This window comes from Astatotilapia calliptera, chromosome 10, assembly GCF_964374335.1.
Source record: "Astatotilapia calliptera chromosome 10, fAstCal68.1, whole genome shotgun sequence".
In the NCBI taxonomy this organism is placed as follows: Eukaryota; Metazoa; Chordata; class Actinopteri; order Cichliformes; family Cichlidae; genus Astatotilapia; species Astatotilapia calliptera.
The window spans coordinates 14058016-14074661 of record NC_137431.1 but is presented as its reverse complement, the minus strand read 5'-3'; the positions used below and the strand labels follow the sequence as shown (position 1 = coordinate 14074661).

At 43.7% G+C, this 16646-nt stretch overlaps 1 protein-coding gene across 4 annotated transcripts in view; it reads right to left on the bottom strand.

The window, feature by feature from the left end:
- Nucleotides 1–16431, bottom strand: part of sipa1 (signal-induced proliferation-associated 1) — a 37464-nt gene extending 21033 nt beyond the window's left edge. For 3 of the 4 annotated variants that reach the window (XR_013911891.1, XM_026181745.2, XM_080307505.1), the window contains exon 1: nucleotides 15243–15656. The gene's annotated coding sequence lies outside the window, so the exon portion shown is untranslated. Of the gene's footprint in view, nucleotides 1–15242; nucleotides 15657–16272 lie in introns of those variants that run through there. The other variant, XM_026181747.2, reaches the window with a different exon arrangement.
- Nucleotides 16432–16646: the final 215 nt, after the last annotated feature.

The window sequence follows — 16646 nt, the reverse complement described above, 5'->3', positions numbered from 1 at the left end:
TAGGGGCAAAAGTCTTCTCATTTTTAGCACCTCTGATTAAGTCGGGGTTTCCCGTGGAAGCCCAGAGCGGACTTAATTAATGCGACGATCTTAATCTAATACTGAAAAATTAAAATGCAATTCCTGAATTTTCACAAGTGCTGTTCACTCAATATCGTTCTCTGTTGAGTGCACTGTTCCTTTGGAAAACAACAGCCACGAGCTGTCCTCGTGTTTTAATTTTGAACTTAAAAACACTGACATCAAATGCGCCTGCTGATGTTTTAGTGTAGCTGCATTACATAAGGGGTTTTTTGCTCCATTTGAATTTCATCTACCGCAGAGCTTATTCAATCTATGTAAGTGAACTGTTAAATGCTGTTTTACTTTCTGTTTTGAAATTGTGAAAGGTGGATATTACTTGCACTGTATTTTAGTATTATAGTATTGTTTTAATTAGGCCCCCAGTAAGCTCCCATACTCCTCTCTTTCATGCGAGACTCCTGATCTGACAATGAGCACCAGTTAACCGCTTTGCTTGCCTCTGTGTGTGTGGAGTGCTGCAGCTTCTGACATTAAAAACCTGCTCATGTTCCCTCCTGGAAACTTTCAGATGTTCAACACCTATGTGTGCACAAATGATCTGCGTCTATGCCTATCTGCAATCATTACATGCAGCGTCATCTGCATGCTTCACAATGCTTTGAAAAAGTGTGAGCAATCAATTCTCTCCACCGTCTCAGAGTGGGGGTGTAGATTATTGGCAGCAGGTTGTTTTTGGAAAAAAAAGATTTAAAAAAAATCGCAGATTGCTTTCATGTTGTTCCAACAACAATCTGAATGCCTGAGGTCCACCAGAAGCACTCCTTCTCTCCACCAACACACAGTGCTGGTTGAACTTGGACACTTATCAGTCGGCCCTTTGTAAAAATTCACATGTTCCTGAGCTTCTCGGGACCTCAAACCATGAATCAGTCCTTGTTTCCATAGCAACCTGCCTGGTGCCACCCTCTCTATGTGGCATGTAGTCCACCGAAGCTTTAGAACAACCCTGTTTACCAAAATAGCTCCACTTTTGTCAAACAAGCCCGCGACTGGTGACGCTCATGTTCATAATGTATGGTAAACTATAAGAACAAGACAACCTCCAAGTATTCACATGTGACACCATTGCTATTTCAGCTACACTGGCTTCCTGTTGAATTGAGTACATTTTAAGATCCTGGTCTTGACATTTAGAGCCTTGCATGGATTGGCACCTCCCTACATCTACGATCTGCTACAGCCCTATGTCCCCAGCAGGTCCCTGACGTCATCTGATCAGGGCTTACTTGCTCTAAAACAGACCACGATGAGAACTAAGGGTGACAGAGCTTTTGCCACTGTGGCCCCGAGACTGTGGAACTCTCTCCCTCATACATTAAGAACTCGGTGGTTGTTTTTAAAAAACAACTCAAAACTCACCTTTTTAAAACTGTTTTTGGTTCAATTTCTGCCTGTTTTATATCGTCTGTTTTACCCTTTTATTATTTGTCATCTTATGTGCAGCACTTTCTGATTCTGTCTAGAAAGCTATATAAATAAAAAAATTTTTTTATTTATTTAATTTATTTATTTACGAGGAAAACAAGGTGGACGCTGTCATGCTGCGACTTCCTTTCATAAAATCAAAACATATTTGTGACTGATGGGATTCATATTTCTCAGTTTTTAAGAATGAAAGTTAGTAACAGACATTATATACAGTAGGTGTCGCATACATAGACGTGTATCAGAGTGATGGCCGCGGGATTACAAAAGCGACAGTTTGCACTGCAACAAAACACATCTGTGCATCCGACAATTTGTCTCGATGCTCCAGCTTTGACAAAATCTAACAACATTACAAAATATTACGGTAGCACTCAATCTGCAAACACATCACAATGTGTGACTGTTTTCCACAGTGCGCCAGCTGCTTAACATCTGCCATAAATACGAACACACGCGCGCAGTGGTGACCTTGTTAAATTGCTGTTAAATGATTATTAGGATTACAATAACTTACTTTACACATATGCGGTGCACCTCTGTACCAAATACATGTCACAGCTCATTTACCACAAATTAGTTCTCATATTTTTTTTTTACATGAAACCAGAAATATTAAATGGGCGTTCCCAAAGCTCATCTTTAGGATATTTATAGGTGCTTCTCCAAATGATTACTGTAGTTCCTCATAGGTTCCCATTGTCCTGGAGTACCTGAAACTGATCATAAGCAGACATCTGTGTTCTGCTTTTGCAATGTTTTGCTATCATAATCAGACAGAACTGAACTGGAAGCAGCTTTAAAAAAAATGGCACCGAACTTGGCCGATTTGGTTGATTCGCATCTTCACACGGGTGTATTTTCTACATCTGAGGGAAATGTACAGAGTTTCTTTCATGCAAAAGAGCAATGTTTTAAACATTGCTGATATACACTTTTACAAAAAAAAAAAAAAAAGCCTGCCTTTTCCATACATTTGCCAAAACAACTGGCCATGCATGAATGCACAATCCATGTCAATACAGTGCATCTTAAATTAAAAAAAAAAAATCTTATTTATGTCAATTAAAATAATGATTAACGAGCTTCAGAGGCCATGTTGCAATGAGATAATAAAAGTTGTGTCACCTGCTAGCACTGTCCTGACCCCGGGTGTTTACTAGGCATGATGGGTGTGTTTAGCAGTTCAGAATGAGCCTTTAGGGGTGACTATGCATGGAACCATGATTAGTCCAGATACCAGAAGGGTAATGAATCTGTCTATTTGACAGACTCTCTGTATGTAGTGAAGCAAGCCTGAAACTAACTCTAATCAAAGTCTAAATCCTGAAGAAGCAGTAGATTCACTGTGGGTTTCAGCCACCACCAGGCAGTGGGGTGACTTCACATGTGTCAAAGGAATAATTAGCCACAGTAACTCTGCAACTGCAATTTATAGACACAGCACCCAAAACAGTCTCTGTTTTGGGTGCTGTGTTTTGGGTTTGACACTGAGTGAAAGGGTAGCACTGACCACGGGAGATGGAGTAGAGCCATTATTTCTGTGGCTTGGCCCTTTTAGCTGCCTCTCAAATTCTTTGCTAAGTGTTTTACTACACAGCGGATGATTCATCCATCCTGAGTCCAGGTCCTGGTCTTTCTCAAGCCGTGCCTTATATGTGTTCCACGTGAAGCCAGACGTTATATCCCAATCAGAGCAACAGCTTCAACGGAGTCTGACGTTCTGATGTTCGGACAAAAAGCATCAACATTAATTGAGCAGGTGAGTCTCCTCAGACATATCAATATAATTATTTTTCCAGCAGCTCTTAACTGATATGCACACTCGGTTACCTGGGTATTCATCAACTTGACCTGCGTTACTTTTCCAATAATTTCTAGGTTTACATTTTCCCCCCAATTTTTCCAAACCCGTAAAACACTATTTTAAAATCTCACGATTTTTCTTCTTCTTTTTCCTGTTTGAAAGCAAATCAGTCCCTTTCTTACCTTTGAACACAAAACGTCTTCAACAAGATCTTCAACAGAGCCACACTGGTGTCAAAAATACATATTCTCTCTGAAGTCACTGAAGAGAAACTGTCCTGTGTGTTACCACGACAGAGAAGTGCGTCATATACCTTGTGAAAAAGTACAAAGCAAAGAGGAACTGGTGTTTTTGTCCCAGCCCCCTCAAGTTTCTGTTTAATATATTTAGGAAGCCATTATTTGCATTTTTAATGTTTTTGGGGTTTTGTTGCTACATGCACATAAACTGCTACGGCACAAATCATTGAAAACCAGCTTAATGTTTTCCCAAGATCTACCAAGCTGAGCAATTTTATGAGCAAATATCAGTCTGGCTTAAACCAAACTCTAATATGACCATAAGTGGATCATCTCATAATAGCAGGACTGACTGAGGGTGCAATAAAAAATAACTTAGGATATTAGGCTTGAGACAATAAACAGTAACGGGAAGCTCTTTTCTCAAAAGCTTTCAGTACAGCTGATTGTACATTGATTGTAAATGTGCATGTGCATGTGATGATTCTGTATCTCGCTGGTTTAAAATCTATTAGCACTAGAGGATCCAATATCCTAACAATGCTGTTGCTACTAGAAAAAGGCTAAAGCTGATGCCATCATTATGATGTCGTTCATATTCTAACACAATAAGGTTAAACAGCAAGTCGCTGTCCGTGGAGATGCTGCTCAACTTTCTTTTCAAGATATAGCATGTAGCATGACACATCAGCTATCTACTCCAAATATGCACAAACGCGCCTACATCCACAGATTAGCCTACGTCAGATGACGCAGGAGTTGCTGGAAACTATGCTTGACCTCCCCCGATGCTCTCCAAGCCACAGTTTGACCACCACATTACCAGAAACTTGACCCGTAACTGTCTGGGCTGGCTAGCGCAAACCACTTCAACTGTTTGAATTAAATGGCATCAATAAAGAGCACAGAATGTGATTTGGTCATGATTTACACCTTCGTGATCTGGTTGCGTTGCCATTTAAATTGACTTTTCCCCACACGTGATCTCTGTCACCCCAAATTAGCGAAAACAGCAGCTTCATTCTCCTGCCTATCATCCAAAACTGCTGGTTGGAACTGGTCCTATATAAATAATATATAAAAATGATTGCAGTTTCTTTGTTTTTCTATTTAGTTATATATTCAGTTGTATAACCCAGGCATGCACCTCATGCTCTCCAATATTTTTTTTAAAGCTCCATTGCATCTGCTAAGATCACTGGGAGGCTGCTGCCTGCTTTTTCCTGCAGATACTCCCATGATGCAAGAGCCAGACTCCATCCCTGAGAAACTTAATAATACATGCAGACAGCAGTGTTTAATACTGCATCTCAGAACTCGGCCTCTGGACGGTAATGATCTCCGTGTTATGCATGCTAAAACAGTTTATTTTAATGCCAAGTAATGCTTCCCGCATCAGAAGCCATGACAATATATGGCTCTTGATTTCGTCGCAAAAATTAAAACCTGAAACTTTTAAGCGAAAGGGGAACGTGAACAGACTTCCTGTCATAAAATAAGCTTCTGAAAACGTAACTTATCTTTCACATTCGAGCTTTATTGCACATACTAGTATGGATTCTAATTTTCATGCTGCGAAACTGTTGTACTGAAGAGTGGAGCATTTAACTGTGTTCATCTCAATCTGAGTTTGAGGCCTTCACTTGCATCACAAAGAAGCGAGCCCCGGTCCATCACTCATCTTACAAGTGGGAAGTGGAAACCTGAGGCACAAACACTGAGGCTCGACCTCTTCGTCATATCTGAAGGTTAAACATTTAAAGGGAGAAACTGATTTTTTCTTTTAAGAAAAAGAAGAAACATATACTTCAGTTTGTAACTTTCATCAGACATTCATGCTTCAAAGAGAATTATTCTTTAAACATACCTGACCGGGTGAAAATCTTTAAGTATTATCTGTCTTTGCATAGTGCACCAGATGGGCTTTGAAGGACCATTACTGCTCTGGGCTTGGCTGGCTTAACTGATGACAGTAGGTGAGTACCACGTCCGTGTTAAGTCCAGGACAAGGTTAATGCGCCTCTTGTGTACAACGTTAGGACACACGCGGAAGTCAGAGGAGAGTCAAATTAAACATGCACAGTTTTGGGGAAGTCACGGCCGCTTGACTTATTTTGCACCGGCTCATGCGAGTCTACGTCCTGTGAAACAGGAAGAGACGAGTGACTTTTGAACTCCGAGAGGATGTGTGTCGTCATCGTTTGTACACCACACTTATTGGAGACTGGCTGCCACACTGCAGAGTGAATGAGCACTTTTTTTTTTTTTTACTTTGTTAAAGTGACTCAACCTTCAGCTCATGTGCTTTTATCGTAATTACCGCCGATGGCGCAGCCATTGCAAGCGTTTGACCGTGAAAAAAAAGATAGCCTCCCGATCAAGACGATAGAGATTTGATCTGGTTTCCCTTTGGGTGAAGCTGCAGCAATCAGCTTAACAGCTTAGCAGCAATTAGATCTGATCAGTGGCAAAAGTTACTGCAGGCTTATCAACTCCATCACGTCAGGTTGTGGCGGTCATTTCGACCTGCAACTTCTTTCTGTGCTTGGCATCTTTCAAAGACGAAGCTGAAGTTGTGAAACACCACACTTGTCGCCACAGATGCATGCAAGTCTTTCAAAAGACACTGTTTTGACATGTGACCATAAAGTGACACACACAGTTTGACTCAGGCAGCTATTAGAAAGTGTCCAGCTTTGCAGGACAGCTCCTCTAACACCACTGTCTATCCTTATAGTTAAAAGCTGTCTTGCTGATTCTTAACCACAAGGTCTAAATCAACTCCTAACAGTGATTGATTTGGGGAAATTTAAAGCCAGGCTCAGTCTCACTCTCATTATTGATCGTTCGCAGTCCTGCTACATTTGAGATCAGGTTGCATTCCTGCTCTGCCTCCGAATATGTGACATCGAGCCGGAGCAGCTGCAGTGCTTTCAAGAGAGTAAATGTGTATTAATGTGGCTGGACTTGATTCAAAAAATGAGTACATTCTAATGCCCAACACTTGCTCCGGCTTCCTCAATCTTCCTCATGGACCCACTACCACACTGCAAACAGTGAAGTGGGCCAAGTCCAGAGGCTTCTAAGTAGATGATGCACTCTCGTTCTTTTGTGATGTGTTTTATTCTTCTTTTTAATTCAAACAGTTTTGCAAATGCTCGTCTCAACTATTGGTCCCCAAAGACACATAAGCCTCCATTCCTGTTGGCACCTGGTGCTCAATGGGCCGATTTTAACAAAGAGGATAGCTATCAAGGTGACAAGAAAAACAGCAGGTTTTTGAAGAGTCTCAAAAGAAATACATCTGCCATTACTGTGAGCAATATTTTGCAGTGACACAGGTACTCAAGCCAACAAGTATGACCTGTCAGAGCCTGTCAGAAAATTTCTGTGCAGTTCTGCCTTTGATAGTACACATCCATCATCGCTAATGGAATGAAAGAATTGTTTTTAGTCTTGCTTTTATTATGTTTTTGCAGAACTTCAAGGTGATGCTGACAGGAGAGTGGTTAGTCAGAGTTGTTGTCGGCAGTTATTTTCTTCATGACAATCGAAGTGTCACGGCTCAACAAAGCAATGACTGCATCTGGTATTTTGAAGCATGAGTGACAAAGTATGAAAAATGCAGTTCTGCAACTGGACGCTAAAGGCTGGTTTAACGAGCCAGTAAACTCCAATGGACTTTCATGTTAAAATGTTAAAAATTTCAGTAGAAATAAATTCAATTTGATTCTGTTCGCTTGTATTTATATAACGTCAAATCACATCAGCTGTTGGGTACGGTGGCCCCTAGAGACAAAGCACGTACAAACTCCAAAACACGCACAAACTCCGAAGCACGTGCAAACTCCGAAGCATGTGCAAACTCCAAAACACAACGGAAGTGCTCCAGGACGCTAGGGGCAGTGTTGAGCTTCTCTCTGAGCAAAGCACACTGACTGTTAGCTAACGTCAGATTTGACTCCATCATAAACCAAACGTTCATAGTAATTAAAAACAAATCAAACAAACAACAGTTTGCACATTACTTTTCTTATAAAGCGTGGTTGTTCTATCCTTGCAGGTGTTTTCCGCCGGTATCCAAGTCCATGTGTTTGCAACAAACTTGCTGTTTATTTTGCAAATCGAGCTCAACACTGCCCCTAGCGTCCTGGAGCACTTCCGTTGTGTTTTTGAGTTTGTATACGCTTTGTCTCCAGCTGGCCACCGTAGGTCGGGTATGATTAAAACCCCACAATAGAGAAAAAACAAAGAAAACAATCAAACAAGCCCCTGTGAGCAAGCACGGCGACAGTGGGAGGGAAAACCTCCCTTTTAACAGGAAAAAAAACCCCTCTGGCTGAACAAGGCTCAGTGAGGGGCTGCAACCAGCTGGGGGTGAGAGGAGGGAGACAAGATAAAAGTCAAACAAGTTCACTGCCTGGCACAAGAGATGACTTGGGTCTCTGGTTGCAGTGGTGGTGCCTTTTTTAAAAATGTTAATTTAGCTAACAAAACAATATTATGGCTTGCTGTGCAAGTGTCTGTGCGTTGTGCCCATAGAACCTATGTATGTGGCTTGCTTAACAAACCTGTTAGCGTGAGCTGATAACTCAGCTCATCACTCTTTCTTCAACATATTGCTGTAAGAAACCAACATGACCACAGCCAGAATACTGAAATTGAGGCTCATGAAATCAGTAGATGAGGTCATAGTCACTACATCCATCTTTTACCTACAGTCTATGACATCAAGACTGTCTGCTTGCTTTATTGTTCTGTCGGGTGTACTTAGTTCAGTGAGAACTTAAATGTACTACCCTGCAAAATGACCAATAAGTAAAAAGAGTGAAGTGTCGTTTGTGTTTGCATCAGCTCTGCTGTACTGCACTGTTTGTTATGACTATATATGGAGGTACAGATTTCCTCTAAACTCTATAGATAGAGAGGCCACTCAACACAATTTAACAGATTTCATACTTCAAGGAGAGCTGTTCTCCCTGAAAGACAGAAAATGAGTCTATTACATTATTAATAGGACGGGGTAAAAAGGGGCGAGGGTTTACCATGTTAATTATTCATTGTTTGGTTGCTCCCTTGTCCATCCACGCACACACACAGCAATCACTGGAGCTTTATTTGTTATGATTTTTTTATTTTTTAAATCTAAGACTGCGCCCGACTTCTCTCTCTGTACACGTGCCTCGTCTCTTACAGTAAGCAAGTATGGTTAAGGTCATCTAACGTGTGACTCCAGTGGTGTCTCGTCCAGTTTCAGTTCTTTTTTGGCCGTCTTTTTGTAAGCTGAAAAACAAGCTGCTAAAATGGAAGAAGAGGCTGTCAGAGCACAAAGTACAAATCTGAAAGTTTCACAAATCACTGCATTTGGTGATCATTTTGCATTATTTTAATTGCCCGCCTAAATGCAAAGAGGAAGTATGCTCCGAAAAGCCTTTTCTATAGTATTACAACCTACAGGAACTTCCTCTTGCATTAAACAGCGCAATGCACAACTCACGCACTCTCATGCACAAATTTTCTTTCTATCACAACTGTGGTGCTGTTTGTCCACAGTTAAATAAAGATACTTAACTCATGCTATTGTTTTACATGTTATTTGCCATGACATCAACTCTGCGCGCTGGCAGAGCACTGCCACTTCCTGTAAATCTGAAAATACACCTTGTGGCACACCACGAGAGAGACGAAGGCAGAGAGGTTTAAGGCACAGATGCGAGAGGTACTTTGAGAGCATGTGTGTCTTTGTGTGCGTCTGCTGACTCTATAAAACAGTGTCCTTATAGATGTTGCACGCTGTCCACACAGAGACAGGAAGAGCAGCTGTCCCCCTGCAAATGCCCCGTTTCTGTGTGCCTGGGTTTGTGTGACAGAGAAAGGAACTGACCCTCAGCTTCATGACTGTATCTATTATATTGAGGCTCAACGGTTCACTGTTACCCCTCCGTCATCTGTGCAACCAGCTCTGAGGCAGAGGAAACGAGATTGCTCAATATTGCTTTAAAGGCACGCTGAAGAGTAACTGTACACTGTCTACTTCCAGAGGAAGAGACTCCGACATCCTCTGCTTCCTCACTGTCCCTGCTGTAAAGACACATAAAATAGCTGCAATGCCGATGCCCTGAATTCATCACACGTTTTAAGCTCAACATCTTTGTTTACTGGAGCAAATCGAATCAAATGCCGTCCTCACTCACTCTAAATAAGTGTTGCTTATGACTTCGGGGTACAGGAGTCAGTAAAGGCCACGTTTAAATGGCTGCCATCACGCTTGCAAGCTACACTGGTTCCATCTACGCTCATTATGAGCTCAGAGGACACAAATTGCTATCATTATTTGGAGAAATAGACTAATGTCTCTCACAGATGCGCGGGCATCTGTAAAGCCTCACATCAAGCCATTCTCCCTGCTTGTGTAGAGACGTCTTCGATACGGAAATCAAGCTCGACCAAAGTACTGAAAAAAAAAAAAAACACACACAAGGAAGTTGTCGTTTCCATTTCCCCCTGGATAATACGATTTGTCTTTTGTGCTAAAACATTTCAATATTGTAAGAAATCCACAGCTATGAGCATCATTATATGTAAATGTCGCAGCTGTAGTGCAGAGCTCGATTCCCTTCAACCAGCACCTCTAGAGCAAATATTCTAAAGCAAAGTTTTGCCCTGATGCTAATGCAGCTACTTACAAAGAAGACCAACATATGTGTGAAAATATGAAGCCAAACCCTGCTGACAAACTATTATTTTGCACATGTGAACACTGCGGCTACCTTGCTGCACTTTGCAGCCAAACTACTGCCTGGTGGCACTTGTTTTATTTGCACCAGCGTCACGGCACTTTCTGACCTAGATAGAAAAAAGGGAAGCAAAGAGTAGCTCATGCACCAATATGTTAAGTACGATGACGCAAACAGCGCGTTTACTGAAGGGTTTTGATGTGATGCTATGTGCGTAGGGTACAGTCAAAACAGGGAACATGTTCCGTACATCTGTGGCTTTCCACTTGTGAATGAAAATGCACGCTGTGCATTCTGGGAAGTGTGCAGTAATGGGGATTGGTGATTCACCGGGCCACAGACTGAATCTGCTTAAATCTAAAGTATGTAGAGTGTATTTTCTCCCCTAATTCTTTCCTTTTTTTACTGCATTTTTTTTTTTTACCTAGAATGAGGGGAAATGTGGCAGAAGCTAAACACAAAAAAAACCTCTCCTCTGCGCCTCTAAGGTCACATCTCTCAGTTTCCTGTGTGCGGTCGCTGCTGTGCCCCACAGAGAGACGATGTGGAGCTCTAAGGTACCTGCTCAAACTGCTCTTTACTTCTTTATTTGCCTTTAACATGCAAATGAAACGGTTGAGAATGCAACTTCCTTCTCAAATTTGTGACAGCCCAAAGAGCCTCTTCAGCCTGAAACAAACACAGAGGCAATCTCTAATACGTCAAGTATCATCCCCAAAATAGAAACCTTATGAGGGTATTTTTAAACTCCTATCAGAGCCTAAAAATGTTTTCTGCTTTTTTTGATCTCTATCGACCGAATGCGGCGATGAAAGTGACGTGGCACGAGCATGAACGGTTGCTCCTGGTCTGCTTTCAGTGGCTCTGAATACCCCAGAGTGCACTTCTCTCCTGTAATAGCAATGAGAACAATGAGAAGGAGCCACTGCACCGCTTAATGGTTTAATGTATGTATGACATAACTGAGAGAGGTACTTTGCGATTTGGTACAATGAGCTTGAATATATATTTCTGGAAGGGGGCATTTCACAACACGGAGTAAAAAGTGGGATTGTATTCATGTGGGCTGTGTTAACAGCAGATGCTTACATAAATATGTCTCATGAAGATAGCAGCTTCCACATATTTTAGGACTATTACATCAGGGGCGCGTTGTTGGACATGCCTAGCTCTGTTTCCCTCTCTCTACACAGAAGACATGATACCCATCAGAACAATTACAACATCGTTTATTTAAAAGGTCTAAAGCGTGATTCACCGCCAGCGGTTACGTCTTTTTGTACACGAAGGGCCAATTTCTCAGTTCGTCCTTGATTTCACACTCAAAAAGCTGATGGGTTTTCTGACGGGTTTTGAAAGTGCTCGAAATTTTCCTCGTGTAATTTATGAAAATCTAACAATATTGTCCCATGCACATGCGAGTGCGTGCAGCAGAAATCACAGGGGGGAACCGTTTTAATAGTTAAGTATTTCGATGCTTATTTTCAAAAAGACAATAGCCCGTGAGGATTGACTCCCGAGACGGTAAAACTCTCCCTGAATATTTGTCATGCTGATATATCTCAATTGTGCAGTCCTACTTTAGCTGACGCTGTGAATCATGAGTCATTCTCCAACATTTATTATGCCGCTTTCTATTTGTGCAGCTGAATAGGTGGAGAAGGGCAAAAGCCTTGACAAAAAAACCCCCCAAAGAGGCCTGATCTTGCAGGAGATCACCGGTCAGCAGTAAGCAGGTGACAGCAGAGAGCATGAGCTAAGAGGATCTACCTTGTGGCTAATGCTGCCGGCATCCTGCCATCAGATGTGAGGAAGTCTCCACCTCCGACAGCCCTTCCTAACTGAGCACCCACAGGGAGCCTGCTGGGGTGTAGCCATGCAAAATGGCTCCAAAACAAGCGGAGTGACATAATGCTGAGTAAGACCAGGACAAAATCTGCCCGGTAACCTCGCGATATGTTTATCTGATTCTCACTGAGTGCAAAACCAGATAAAAATCGCTTTGATCAAACGGGGGTGCTTTGTGGTGCAGAGCGAATTCAAAGTAACACTTTGGCAGCATTCATGCTGTCAGGTGAGGACTGTCATCTATTTGCTGTGTGGACAAGAGAGTCACTTCAGGCATCGTGGTTTAATTCTGAGCAGGAACACGGTATGAAGCAAACCTGAAACTATGGGCTATACTGTTTCTGTTATCAGAGGAGACGGTTGGTATAAACAGCAGCTGAAGGAGAGCAGGACAAATTTATGGCGTCGCCAACAAGGAACAATAGAAGCTGACAGCTCTGCATCCACATGACGCTCGCATGTACAGAGCCCAGCTCTCTTGGTTCTTGTTTGGTTCAGGAAATGAAAACGGGCCGATCGATTCAAGACTCTCCCGCGACTCTGCTCCCCTGCTACTCAACCAGATACAGAATGAGTCCCACTGAGGAAGCCTCTCATGGGAGAGGACACATAGGGTGCCGCATTAAAACACACACACATTGTCAGGGCTGCTGAAAGCTGCCTGCTCGCTGTATGCTTTTGGTTGTGGATATTTCATTTTCTATATATGAGGGCGGCCAAGAACAAAGTGTCAGGTTAAAGGTCGCTTTTAGCATTTGAGAATTTATATCAAATGTGTAAAATAACCAATGTAATACATATACAAACTTCATAAAGGCAGACTAGCAAGTGGGCCCAGGCCAAAATAGACTCCATAATGTGCTCATATTCTGGATGTCATCATATACAGAAATGGAGCTGAGTCAGATAATTAGCCAATCAACTGCAGCAGATGTGAGGGCTGATTAATCATAAAGTAATGCCACGGTGTAACATTTTTCTTTTTTTTTTAAGTGCTAGAAAATTTATGGCATGCGTGTGTGTGTGTGTGTGTGTGTGTGTGTGGGGGGGGGTTAAAAACATCTGCACTGTTTCCTAGTATCAAAAATAAATGAATTCTCAAAAGATCTTCCACCTTCACTCACATACAAGGCTCTAACTCCAAAGTTGCAGCAGGTAGACTTATTGTTATTTGTGGTGATCTGCTTAATGAAAAGCGACTGATGCTAACTGCTCCACTGCTTTACCAACAGAGTGAGTTTCACATCAGAAAACACACTTTCTGCAGAGGAGGCAGTAAACGCAGCAGGTGCTTTATTTTGTTTTATTTGGCCAAGCAGAAAGCAAACTACAGACCACGAGGAGACACAAAGGATCCCGGTTACATTAGGGCTGCCATCCTCTGAAATGGCATTTTACTTCCGCGCAACTGCTCTTCTAAAATACACACACGCATTCAGATTTCTTTTTTTTTTTATAGACAGGGGCCTTTTTCACTTATCCTTTGGGCATGGCCCACACCGAGGACTGCGCTGCCTCGATACGCCGTAAGTGCGACGCAGTGGATGGCAGCAGAACAAAAAGTCATCTGCAGCTGAGTTGTATGAGCAGGCTGCACGCTGTGAGCACCATTATGCCGGTGCACTTCATGCAGACATCCTAATCGTTCGCCGCGATAAATACCTGCAAGGCTGGGGTTTCACTCTACTGAACTGTCCAGCAAGAAAGTTGAGATTGTAGAAAAATATAACGCCCTCCTGTTCGGGAACACCGACACAACGCTTTAAGGTCATCGCACATCCTTCCTTTTCATCCAGTCAGGTCAAACTGCATTTTATCATTTGAAAAAAAAAAGAAAAAGCCAATGTGAACCACAGTGAACACCACAGTGGATGAGCAGCCAGGCAGCTCAATGTAAATTAAATGGCCCGTCCTTTGAGTGCACTGGCTTATGTAAGCTGCTGCTGCTGCTCGTCTTCCCTCTCGATCGGCTCTTCATCCCTGCTTTTCTCTCCCTACAGCAGCCCATCCAGCCCCTGAAACCCTGGCGTCTCATAAACACACAGCCCCATCTTAAATTAGAGAGTGCGGTGGGTAGGGTGGTGCGGAGGGCAAGGAGAGGATGGGGATGGTATGTGTGTGTGGTGAAGGTGGGGGGTTGGGGGGGGGGGGGGGGGACTGACTCCTGCATCCCTCCTTTTTCATTTTCTCTGCCACCTTGAAAACAACACCCCAATCCCGGTTGTGCTTCTCCATTCCATCATTGTCTGTGCACAATCCTCTTTATCCACACAAATCCCAGCCCACTGCAGACCGACGGCTTTTCGGTCTTTGAAAATATGTATCTGGAGCAAATCCTGATCCTCTTTTTATTTTTTTTGTTCCTGCATCTTCTTTCTTTCTGACTCTCTTTCATTCTGCGCGAGTGTCCCTCCATCAATCCCCCCCCCCCCCCCCCCCGTCTCTCTGTCTCCCTCTCTTTCCTCCCTCCACCTTGCCCTCGCGGCCAGGAGCGCTTAACGGCGAAGGTTTCGCAGTGCCGCCCCGACAATGTCACAGCGCTGTTTTTTGAGACGAGCCGGCCTCGTTAACAGATCGCACAATGGAGAGACACAGGATAGATGATGAGGAGGGGGTTAGTGTTGGGAGACGGGGAGGAGGAGGAGAAGGAGGAGGGGGAGGAGGGCAGGCCCGGGATGAAATGCGACAAAGGTTGTGAGATGGATTCAAACCTACAATGCAATGTGTAAATGGTAGATACAGCAGACCTTAGCTGGCTGAATAAAATCCATTTATAAAAAAAAAAGGGGAGGGGGGGGGCAATGGCACAAAGGGCAGAGAGGAAGACAGAGGACAAGCTGCAAGATATCATGATGCCAACCCCATCATTTTACATCTCTGCTGCTCTCATACATTGTCGGTGGGCCGGATGGTTTGTCTATCAGAGCAATATGCATGCCGACACAGAGGTATGTGGCACACAGAGGGTGTGCAGATCCATCAATCTGAATTCATTATCTTCTTCTGGACGAGGACACAGGGTGGGTGTTAGCGACGGTGGTGGTGGTGGGGGGGCGGCAGCAGTGTGAATGTAAAATCTTAATACGGAAAGAAAAGGCTTACCTCCACATTTCAGTTCTGCTCAACCCTGCCTTGTTTCATCCTGTTCCTCTCTGCCGACTCCCTCCCCTTCTCTCCCCGTGACAGCATTTTTCTGCTATCTATCTCCACGGTGAGGCTCCTTCTCCTCCTCCTCCCTCAGTTCCTCCTGTCTGATGTTCTCTTCCTCTCTCCAAAAATAAAATAAAACAGCAGCACACGCACGCACACTTCCCGATCTCTGTGTCTGCCGGCTCTATTCTGTTGTTAAAGTCAAGGGGCAGGTTGATTTGCGCTGTCCTCCTCCCTCTTTCTTCCTCTCGCGCTGATTCTATTCCATTCACATCACACTAAAGCCAACCCCTTCTTTCTCCTCCTCCCCTCTCTCGCTCTCTCTCGTGCACACACAGCTTCGCCCGGCCTCTCTCTCGGCCCCCCTCCTCCTCCTCTCCTTGTCAGAGAGAGGTTGAGGCAGTGGCGGACGGACAGCGGCGTCCAAGCGGAGAGCTCTGCGTTTCTTACGCTGGAATTCAAAAACCCTCCCTGGGCCATGACTGTGGTTAAAAACATTTTTTCTTGCTGATTCAAATGCCCGAAACACTCGTGTATATAACGGTGTGTGACACACACACGAGCAGCAGTGTGGCAGACCCGATGCTGATGCAATGTTGTACCAAGACTTTTGCCTCCCAGGATTTCTCCACCTCTCTTTGACTAATTTATTGATGGAAAGCGACACTCGTGACATCAAACACGTTCATTTAAAGTGTCACTCTCCCCCCGCCAGCGCTGAAATTTCTGCACGAGAGAGATAAAGTGCACACAACCTCAGAAGCAAAGGTGAAAATGGCAGTTGTGTGTGCTCAAGTGTGTGTGTGTGACAGAGTGTTTATTTGCAGAGGACCTCTGCGTACTCCCCAAACATGCTCAGTGTGCTGGAAGACCACAACAAACAATCAACCTCCTTAAGAACAATGAGAGCACAGGATACATAACAACACAGCTTTGGCCGTCCTCTCTCATCAGCCTCTGCAGCGTCTTTAAAAGCACATACCTGTCAATTTGGGTAAACCCTTGCATGGTGCTCGCGAGAGGAGATGATGTATCACGCTGCTTAACCTGCACCGCAGCAGAGCCAAGTGTCCGGCACCATCCCCCTAATTACTGCGTGGAGTTTTGTCCCGGCCGTACCATATGTTGCAGCGTGTGTGTGTTTGTGTGCGTGTGTCGCGAGGTCAGCGGCTCTGATCTGGGGTTGGGGGCAGGGGCGGGGAGGAGTGCAGAGAGGAGAGGCCTGAGTTGTTGGTAGAGTGTGTCTTGAGGAGATAAGAAAAATTAAAACAGAGTTGAGAGGAGAGAAACCAGCTTTTGTGGCAAACATTCATACCTCTTTGTGTCCTCATAAGGGGTCAGGAGGTGTTTGCGGAG